General features: G+C 44.4%; 2 non-coding genes across 2 annotated transcripts; both read right to left on the bottom strand.

The window, feature by feature from the left end:
* Window positions 1-4,351: 4,351 nt before the first annotated feature.
* LOC113784088 (28S ribosomal RNA) lies at window positions 4,352-7,625 on the bottom strand. The gene has a single exon (XR_003470126.1). It is a non-coding gene; the product is annotated as a 28S ribosomal RNA (ribosomal RNA).
* Window positions 7,626-7,843: 218 nt separating this feature from the next.
* On the bottom strand, window positions 7,844-7,999 carry LOC113784087 (5.8S ribosomal RNA). The gene has a single exon (XR_003470125.1). It is a non-coding gene; the product is annotated as a 5.8S ribosomal RNA (ribosomal RNA).
* Window positions 8,000-10,795: the final 2,796 nt, after the last annotated feature.

Below are 10,795 nucleotides of genomic sequence, written 5' to 3'. Positions count from 1 at the left end.
CATCAAACAAACTATAACTGATTTAATGAGCCATTCGCAGTTTCACAGTCTGAATTAGTTCATACTTACACATGCATCGCTTAATCTTTGAGACAAGCCTATAACTACTGGCAGGATCGACCAGGTATCATCCATTAATGACTCTTCCATAATGCAAGCTTTGCTCCCACAATAGGCAATCAAAACGTGTAGAACATTATGCATAATTTCAGGCAACCATTATTTAGGGACAATGTGGAAAACACAAAAGTTAATCTCAAGCACTGCGTTTGAAGATTCAGTTAATACATGGGCACCTCCCTAGACATACGAGTACACCTAGAAAGGGCTCAAACGTAAAACTACAATAGCCACCACAAGACCGTGCAACGACATGCGATGGATCAAGCCTAACAAGTCACACGGATACCGTCTGAAAGGAAAGCAAAACAGGAACCACATACGAACACTAAGGGCATACAACGAAAACTGACAAGGATTACACGCAGACCGTTCAATACAAAAGCACAAAGCCGACAAACACAAATATCCAAAGCACATCTCACACGCCAATGCGTCAGCAAGACCCAACATCACCTAACGCACCACGCCCCATAATGCTAAGCACTGCAAGCACATGAAGTCGTCCAAACATGCTAGCTCCGCATCGCTAAGCATGACAAATTAAATCCAAGGGACAAAACCTGAGGGACGTGTGCTTCCGAGTCGGGACAACTGCATCGGGGCGTGACTTGTGGAACAACTAAATCCAAGGGTTAACTTTAATATAGGACCAAATGAAGGACCAATAAGAAGCCCAACGTATTTAAAAGCTCAATGTAGTCACGCCCCAAAGCCAACCAAGTTCTGAGATTAGCCCACCACCCATGAATCATTATACCGCTTTCTGTGAAGAATGAAGCAAGCACGGGGACGATCCATGGAACCCAACACCAGTTTGGTTGACACTGGTGAAGGGTCCCCAATACCTCAAAAGCATAGAAAATAGCTTACCACAACTCGGACAACATCTACCCCTGAGATGCCAATTCCTGTCCGAGTCATGTTGACTACCACCTAAACCCAGGGGGAGCAGTCCACGACTAAGGTGTTAGGAACTTTCCAAGCCAGCCAACCTAGTCCACGAGCTTTCCCAGCCAGTTTCAGAGCTGGGCGAGGCATCCCAGGATAAACCGTTCCTGCCATAGTCACAAAAAGTGACTATTACCCAAGTCAATCCAAGCCAGTCACGCCCAGCAAAAACTGGCAAATTCTGTCCGAGAGCTGGACGAGGTTGACCAGGACAAACCGTACCTGCCATAGTCACAAAGAGTGACTATTACCCAAGTCAGTTCAAGCCAGTCACGCCCAGCAAGAGCTGGCAAACGCTGCCCGAGTCAGCCCGTGCACATCCTAGTCATGACCTGCGAGGTCCTCCCCCCATATATGTCTGAAGTGTTTTTCTAGTTTTGTAGAAAGAGAGCCATTTATTCGCTATAGGAGGAAAACCACTTTTGAGGGACCTAGACTTCGAATTATTTCATGAAATTTTGAAAGAATGTTTATCAACACAATATTAATATCCTCAAAAAAATTTGGAACTCTTTGACAAACGGTGAAGTTTAAAAAAATTTATAAGGGGAACATTTTCGAGTTGAGGTACCTAGACTTGGAATTGTTTCTTGACATTTTAGAGGGACGGTGTCAATAATTAAAACTCACTTCCCACAAAAAATTGAAATTTTCTTACAATGAATTATTTAATTATAATTTTTTAAAGTGCAGAAAATATTATTAAAAAATATTAAAAATATTAAAAATTTATTTTTGAACAAAATTTATTATGGGACTTGCATCATAAAACACATAACATGGACATCAAAATTTTCATTGAAAACAAAATTTGGATTGCGTTACTTAGTGACTGGTGACTAATGACTGAGTGCAGGCCAGCCAGCCAGCCTGCTTGCCTGGTGACTACGTGTTGGCCTGGTGACTAAGTGACTGGTGACTGGGTGACTGAGGGATTGCCAGCCAGCCTGATGACTAGGTGATTGAGTGCTGGCCAGCCAACCAACCTGGTGACTGGTGACTGAGTGTTGACCAGCCAGCCAGCCTTGTGAGTAGGTGATTGAGTGCTGGCCAGCCAGCTAGCCTGCATGCTTGGCGACTAGGTGCTGGCCTGGTGAATGAGGGTCGGCCAGCCAGCTTGGTGACAAGGTGACTGAGTGCTGGCCAGCCAGCCTGCCTGGTGACTAGGTGACTGAGTGCTGGCCAGCTAGCCTGCCTGGTGACTAGGTGACTGAGTGTTAGCCTTGTGACTGATTGACCTTTATTACTAGGTACTTGTATCAACTAGCAAGCCACACGTGCGTGCCACGTCCACGTCTGAGTCGTAGTCGTCGCGCGCGCGTCTTGATTAAACCACATCCGATTAAAAAAATTGATTTCGTTGCTACTCCCCTCAACTATTAAGCAAACACGCGTGCACGCCTCGTCCACGTCTTAGTCGTAGTCGTCACGCGCGCCTCTTGATTTACCCACATCTGATTAAAAAAATTGATTTCATTGCAACGCCCCTCAACTAGCAAGCAAACACGCGCGCGCGCCACGTCCACGTCTTAGTCATTGTCGTCGTGCGCGTGTCTTGATTTACCCACATCCGATTGAAAAAATTGATTCTGTTGCTACGCCCCTCAACTAGCAAGCCAACACACACGCGCGCGCCACATCATTCCAAAAATTTGGAGTATGTTGCTCCGCCCCACAACTAGAAAGCCAACATGCGCTCAGGGTCTGTCCACGCCTACGTCGTATCCGAGGTGGAAGTGCTCGCGCGCGTGATGGTTTTCCACATTCGAGTTAAATTTTTGATTTTTCTACACCGTCCGTCAATTCACAAGCCAACAATTGCCTTATCATACCCACATCCTTCCAATTTTTTTTTGTCCTGGCGCTGGCCTGAAATCTGGCCCTCGCCAGGAGCACCCATACCGTCCCCTATATATGTCTTAAGTGTTTTTTAAAATTTTGTAGAGAGCCCTTTTTTCGCTATAGGAGGAAAACCACTTTTGCACGAATGTTTATCTACACAATACTAATATCCACACAAAAAAAAAAAATGGAATATTTTGACAAACTGTGATTTTTTAAAAAAATTTATAAGTGAGACATTTTCGAGTCGAGGTACCTAGACTTGGAATTTTTCCATGATTATTTACATGGACGTTGTAAATAAATAAATAACACTTCCCACAAAAAATTATAATTTTCTAACTTGGGATGATTTAATTATGAATTTTTTAAGGGCAGAAAATATGATTAGAAAAATTAAAAAATCAGTTTTGAGCATAATTTATTATGAGACTTGCATCATAAAACACATAACATGGACATCGAAATTTTCTTTGAAAACAAAATTTGGATTTTGTTACTAAGTGATTAAGTGATTGGGGACTGGTGACTGAGTACTGACCAGCCAACCAGCTTGCTTGCCTGATGACTAGGGACTGGTGAATGGGACCTGGTGACTGGGTGCTGGCCAGCCAGCCAGCCAGCCAGCTAGCCAGCTAACCTCCTTGCCTACGAGCCTGATGGGAGGATTCCCTAGTCACGGACAATCGCTGACGGTGAGTAAGTCTAAGTCATGCACCGTGACTGACACACGGTTCGGTTCAAGTGACCTACAAGCCTTCTCTAGTCACCGGCGTCGAATAAGTCTTAGCCAGACAATGTCCATGACTACTAAGGCTTACGTGGCCTTGATTTGTTCGAGTGTTTCCATCGCCAGTGTGTATCATCATTACGGTTGTTCTTAGAAGTCGCATGTGCATGACCTAGTCCGCGCATATGACTAAGTATTGGCCGAGGCATCCTCCTATTGATTGATCGACTTCAGGACGAATTGCCTTAGGACGACACACGTCCAATCCCTCGAGGAAAGGCATAGCCATGGGCTTATTTTGGTATTTCCTAAACCCTTAATGGAACATGTACATGAAGGCTACTCGTGGGTAGGGAGGGACGAATCGAAGAATAAGTCTAAGTCATGCACCGTGACTGACACAGCTCGGTTCAGGTGACCCACGAGCCTTCCCTAGACACGGACGTTGAATAAGTCTTTGCCAAAAAATGTCCACGACTACCAAGGCTTACGAGCCCTTGATTTGTTCGAGTGTTTCCACCGCAAGGGTGTATCAACAGTACGGTTACCCTCTGCATAACCTAGTCCGCGCACAGGTCGGGACGAATTGCCTTAGGACGGCACGCGCCCAATCCCTCGAGGGAGGGCATAGCCCTGGGCCTATTTTGCTATATGCTAAACCCTAAATGGCACATGTACAAGAAGAAGGCTACTCGTGGGTAGGGAGGGACGAATCGAAGCGACTAGGGCTGAATCTCAGTGGATCGTGGCAGCAAGGCCACTCTGCCACTTACAATACTCTGTCGCATATTTAAGTCGTCTGCAAAAGATTTTACCCGCCGCTCAAAAGGAATTGCGTTTCAAGGTGTCCAGGAAGGCTCATCCGCCTTACGAGGTCCACCAACTCATGTGCCTCTTGGGGGCCAAGGCTCCCTACTGCTGGTCGGCAAACGAACGTCGGGCACACGCATCGCTTCTAGCCCAGATTCTAACTTAGAGGCATTCAATCATAATCCAACACACGATAGCTTCGCGCCACTAGCTTTTCCACCAAGTGTGATGACCAATTGTGCAAATCAACAGTTCCTCTCGAACTAGGTTGAATTACTATTGTGACACTGTCATTAGTAGGGTAAAACTAACCTGTCTCACGACGGTCTAAACCCAGCTCACGTTCCCTATTGGTGGGTAAGCAATCCAACACTTGGTGAATTCTGCTTCACAATGATAGGAAGAGCCGACATTGAAGGATCAAAAAGCAACATCGCTATGAACGCTTGGCTGCAACAAGCCAGTTATCCCTATGGTAACTTTTCTGACACATCTAGCTTCAAATTCTGAAGGACTAAAGGATTGATAAGCCATGCTTTCACGGTTCGTATTCGTACTGGAAATCAGAATCAAACGAGCTTTTACCCTTTTGTTCCACACGAGATTTCTGTTCTCGTTGATCTCATCTTATGACACTTGTGTTATCTTTTAACAGATGTGCAGCCCGAACAATGATTTCCCACCTGACAATGTCTTCCACACGGATTGGCCAACTGAAGTCAGCCTTGGATCCAAAAAAAGGGACAACGCCCCGCCTCCGATTCACGGAATAAGTAAAATAACATTAAAAGTAGTGGTATTTCACTTTCGCTATCTCCAGCTCCCACTTATCCTAGACCTCTCAAGTCATTTCACAAAGTCGGACTAGAGTCAAGGTCAACAACATCTTTTTACCCCGCTGATTCTGCCATGCCCGTTCCCTTGGCTGTGGTTTCACTGGTTAGTAGACAGTGACAATGGGAATCTCGATAATCCATTCATACGCGTCACTAATTAGATGACGAGGCATTTGGCTACTTTAAGAGAGTCATAGTTACTCCCGCCGTTTACCATCGCTCGGTTGAATTTCTTCACTTTAACATTCGAAGCATTGGGCAAAAATCACATTGCGTCAACATCCACAGGAACCATCACAATGCTTTGTTTTAATTAAACAGTCGGATTCCCCTTGTCCGTACGAGTTTTGAGTTGATTGCTCGATGCCCGAGGAAGAGGCCCCGAAGGGTCTGTTCCCAATCCATCCCCCGACCGGCATGCGGCGACCCGCTCTCGCCGCGGGAGCAGCTTAAGCAGTCCACCAACAGCCGACGGGTTCGGAACTGGGACCCGCGTGCCCAACCCTCAGAGCTAATCATTTTCCCGAGGTTATGGATCCATTTTGCTGACTTCCCTTGCCTACATTGTTCCATCGACCTGAGGCTCTTCACCTTGGAGACCTGATGCGGTTATGAGTACGACCGGGCATGGAAGGCACTCAGTCCTCCGGATATTTAAGGGCTGCCAGGGGAGCACCGGACACCACGCGAAGTGCGATGCTCTTCTAGCCTCTGGACCCTACCTTCGGCTGAGCCCTTTCCAAAGTGGGCAGGCTGTTAAACCGAAAAGATAACTCTTGCCGGGGCCCCCGCCAACGTCTTTGGACTCCCTAACATTGTCGTTCACATGGAACCTTTCCCGTCTTCGGCCTTCAAAGTTCTCATTTGAATATTTGCTACTACCACCGAGATCTGCACTAACGACCTCTCCGCCAAGGCTGGCGCCCCAAATTTTGCAGCGACCACCGCACCCTCCTACTTATCGGGGCCTGGCCCTTACCCCAACGGTCGGGTATAGGTCGCACGATTTAGTGCCATCCATTTTCAGGGCTAGTTGATTCGGTAGGTGAGTTGTTACACACTCCTTAGCGGATTTGGACTTCCATGACCACCGTCCTGTTGTCTTAATCGACCAACACCCTTTGTGAGGTCTAGGTTAGCGCGCAGTTGGGCATCGTAACCCAGCTTCTGGTTCATCCCACATCGCCAGTTCTGCTTACCAAAAATTGCCCACTTGGAGCTCTCGATTCCATGGCATGGCTAAACAAAGCTGCCACACCGTCCTACCTATTTAAATTTTGGGAATAGGTCGAGGGCGTTGCTCCCCCGATGCCTAAAATCATTGGCTTTACCTGATAGAACTCGCCCTCGGGCTCCAGCTAACCTGAGGGAAACTTCAGAGGGTACCAGCTACTAGACGGTTCGATTAGTCTTTCGCCCCTACACCCAAGTCAGACGAACGATTTGCACGTTAGTATCGCTGCGGGCCTCCACCAGAGTTTCCTCTGGCTTCGGCCCGCTCAGGCATAGTTCACAATATTTTGGGTCCCGACAAGTATGCTCTCACTCGAACCCTTCACAGAAGATCGGGGTTGGTCGGCGGTGCAACCCACAAGACGATCCCACCAATCAGCTTCCTTGCGCCTTATGGGTTTACTCGCCCGTTGACTCGCACACATGTCAGACTCCTTGGTCCGTGTTTCAAGACGGGTTGAATGGGGAGCCCACAAGCCGACACCAAGAGAGCGCAAGTGCCGAAGCACGCCGAAACGACGCGTGCTTCTGTCCACAATCGTGATGATGACGTCTTCGTGAGCATTTCAACAACCCAGGCTAGGGCCACCGTCAAAATCTGCGTCAGTCGAAGTCCCAAGTCGATTGGCGGATCGACACTAACGGTTCCACATCCGAATGAGACACATCGCCGGCCCCCATCCTCTTCCTTCCCGATAATTTCAAGCACTCTTTGACTCTCTTTTCAAAGTCCTTTTCATCTTTCCCTCGCGGTACTTGTTCGCTATCGGCCTCTCGCCAATATTTTGCCTTGGATGGAATTTACCGCCCGATTGGGGCTGCATTCCCAAACAACCCGACTCGCCGATAGCTCCTTGTGGTGCGCTAGGTCCGAGCACAACGGGGCTCTCACCCTCTCCGGCGCCCCCTTCCAGGGGACTTGGGCCCGTTCCGCCGTTGAGGACGCTTCTCAAGACTACAATTCGAACGCCGAAGGCGAACGATTCACATGGTCGGCCTATCCCAATTCGCTCGCCGTTACTAAGGGAATCCTTGTTAGTTTCTTTTCCTCCACTTTTTGATATGCTTTAATTCAGCACGTAGCCCCGCCTGACCTTAGGTCTCATCACGAGCAATTGGAAGCGCAAATCGGTACAACAGGCCAAAATTCAATAGGGCAGCGCATGATCGGTCATGTGCGACACACTACCACCATCTATCATTGCACACCCTACCATGGTCTCAATTTTCAACCAACCATGAGACAAATAAGCTCACGGGAAGTCATCATTCACTGAACACTACACCTATGAGTAGGAAATCGGCAATGGGCTTCGATATGTTTCCCCCAGGCAGACGTGCCCTCAACCTAATGGCATCGGGCACAACTTGCGTTCAAAGACTCGATGGTTCACGAGATTCTGCAATTCACACCAAGTATCGCATTTCGCTACGTTTTTCATTGATGCAAGAGCCTAGATATCCGTTGCCGAGAGTCATTCTATATTTCATGTGTCAAAACACAACCCGCCCGAAAACCGTCTCCGATTCCTTGCAGGTGCGTACATAACAAAGTTTTAATTCCTTAACGCATTCAGCGTCGGGGTTTGAGTTTTGGCGCAAATGAGAACACACTTGGGTGTCCCCCTCCAAACCAGAGTTAGGCCGAGGTGTTCAACACCCAAGCCAACCCTTTGTGTTCAAACTGATTCACGTGTTGGACTACATGTAAGGCATCGACAATGATCCTTCCGCAGGTTCACCTACGGAAACCTTGTTACGACTTCTCCTTCCTCTAAATGATAAGGTTCAGTGGACTTCTCACAAAGTCACGGGCAGCGAATCGGGCCATTTAATGCGAACACTTCACCGGACCGGACCATTCAAATGGTAGGAGCGACGGGCGGTGTGTACAAAGGGTAAGGACGTAGTCAACGCGAGCTGATGACTCGCGCTTACTAGGAATTCCTCGTTTAAGACCAACAATTTCGTTGAATACATCAGTGTAGCGCGCGTGCGGCCAGAAATATCAAAGGGCATCACATACCTGTTATTGCCTCAAACTTTTGTGGCATAAGTGGCCATAGTCCCTCTAAGAAGCTTGTCGTGGAGGGTTACCTCCACATAGCTATTTAGTAGGATGAGGTCTTGTTCGTTAATGGAATTAACCAGACAAATCGCTCCACCAACTAAGAACGACCATGCACCACCAACCATAGAATCAAGAAAGAACTCTCAGTCTGTCAATCCTTACTATGTCTGGTATTAAGACGCAGGCTCCATGATCATAGCATTTGGGCACATGTTTTTAGCTTTTTAGTTTGGTATTTAAAAGCTCTTTATAGCTTAGATTAATATTTTTAGCTTGTTTCTAAACTTTGGGTCGAATTTGAATTATAATTTTATTATTTGCATTTTAATTTTGTTATTTATATTTTGACTCTTTCTCGCTATATTTGGTCATAGCTTGAGCTCTGGATATCAGATTGGCACATATGAGCAGGCGTTGGAAACATAAAAATCTGAGCTTCAACTTTTGTGTTGAAAGGAAAGACAGATTCCAAATTTTACTAAGTCGAAATTGCAAATTTCGTAATCTGGATATTTGTAATAATTTTAATTAGCGGGCCACTTGTTTTTAAACCCTAAACCCTAAAGTCCAATAACAAGTACTATATATTGGCAGTTTTGTTTTTTTTCAAGGGCCGAAAAATTAGGATTCAAATTGCTACAAGAAATAAATAGTTTTATTTTAATTTCATGGAAGCCTAATTTTATAAGATTAATCCACGAGTTCAGAGTTTCATCAACACCTTGAGATTCAGGTTATACGGTCAATTTCTATTCATGATTTTATTGTTGTTTATTTGATTATATTGATATTTTGATTGCTTAAATTGAATTTCAATAGGATTGATTAAATTTATTTGACAGAATTTGGTTTCGATTACTAATTTAATTGAATTATAATTTTGCGACGCTTGATCGTTAAATTATAATATTTTGATGATTGTGATGCTTAATTCAATCAAAGAAACTAAATTCACATATGATTGATTACGCTTGTTTGATCAATTCTATAGTCAAATAAGAATAGAATCACAAATTAGTAATTAAACTCATTGATAGAATCTGTGATAGGTTTGAAACTCGAATAAGTGGATTAATTGGTTTGCTCATCTGTTAAATCAAAAATCTAAAAAACCCCCCTTTTAATTTCAATTTTCAATTCGGTTATTATTAATATATTAGAAGTCCTTGCGAAATGATTCGATTTATTACCTCTATTTACATTTTATCAATTGTATTTGACCCGTGTGCAACAGCGGATCAAATTGGCGCCGTTGCCGGGGACTCTCTAATAATAATATTAACCCTGTTTTTAGGCGACTGTCTCGGATTGCTCCTAAATTTCGCCAGAAAAACATCAAGGAACATTACTCCGTATAAGTTTCTTATACAGAAACGACGGTCAAAATCCCAAATTCATTCTTTTAGACATTTTTTCAATTTTTTTAATTTTTCATATTCTCCAAAAATTCCAACAAAATTTGTGTTGCCTTTATTTGAATTTTAGAAATTTTTTATGGTATTTTTATATTTTTTGGATTTTATTTGATAGGGTTTTCTATTTTTCACTTCAATTTTAGCATTTGGGACATTGTTGGAATTTTCAGAATTGTTATTTTGTATTGCATTGTTATGATGATGCATGACTATGGCTAGTTCTGTGAATTTTCATTCTCTTGAACCTGAAATAGATAGGACATTTCATTTAGGTTGTAGACTTAATAGAGTTGCTAGTGTTAACGAGTTAGAGTTAGATACTGAAATTGACAACTTGTTGCAAAATATGGCTGATGCGAATAATAGAACCTTAAGACAACTTGTTGCACCTAATGAATTATAATGCATTATGTATCACATATCCTGAAGTTAGTGTACCATTTGAACTGAAATCTGGTTTAATAGATTTGCTTCCAAGGTTTAATGGTCTTGCAGGTGAGGATCCCCACTTGAAGGAATTCCATGTTGTGTGTTCTACCATGAAGCCTCAAGGAGTCACAAAAGACAACATTAAGCTAAGAGCCTTTCCATTTTCACTCTAAGATGCTGCCAAGGACTGGTTATACTACCTTCAACCAGGTTCTGTTACAAGTTGGAATGATCTCAAGATATTGTTTCTAGAAAAATTCTTCCCTGCCTCAAGAGCTGCTTCAATCAGAAAAGAAATATGTGGCAATAGGCAAATTGACAGGGAATCATTACATGAATATTGGGAGAGATTCAAGAA

Source organism: Cicer arietinum, chromosome 3 (assembly GCF_000331145.2).
Source record: "Cicer arietinum cultivar CDC Frontier isolate Library 1 chromosome 3, Cicar.CDCFrontier_v2.0, whole genome shotgun sequence".
Lineage (NCBI taxonomy): Eukaryota > Viridiplantae > Streptophyta > Magnoliopsida > Fabales > Fabaceae > Cicer > Cicer arietinum.
The sequence above is the reverse complement of the archived record's forward strand: the minus strand, read 5'-3'. Positions and strand labels throughout refer to the sequence as shown.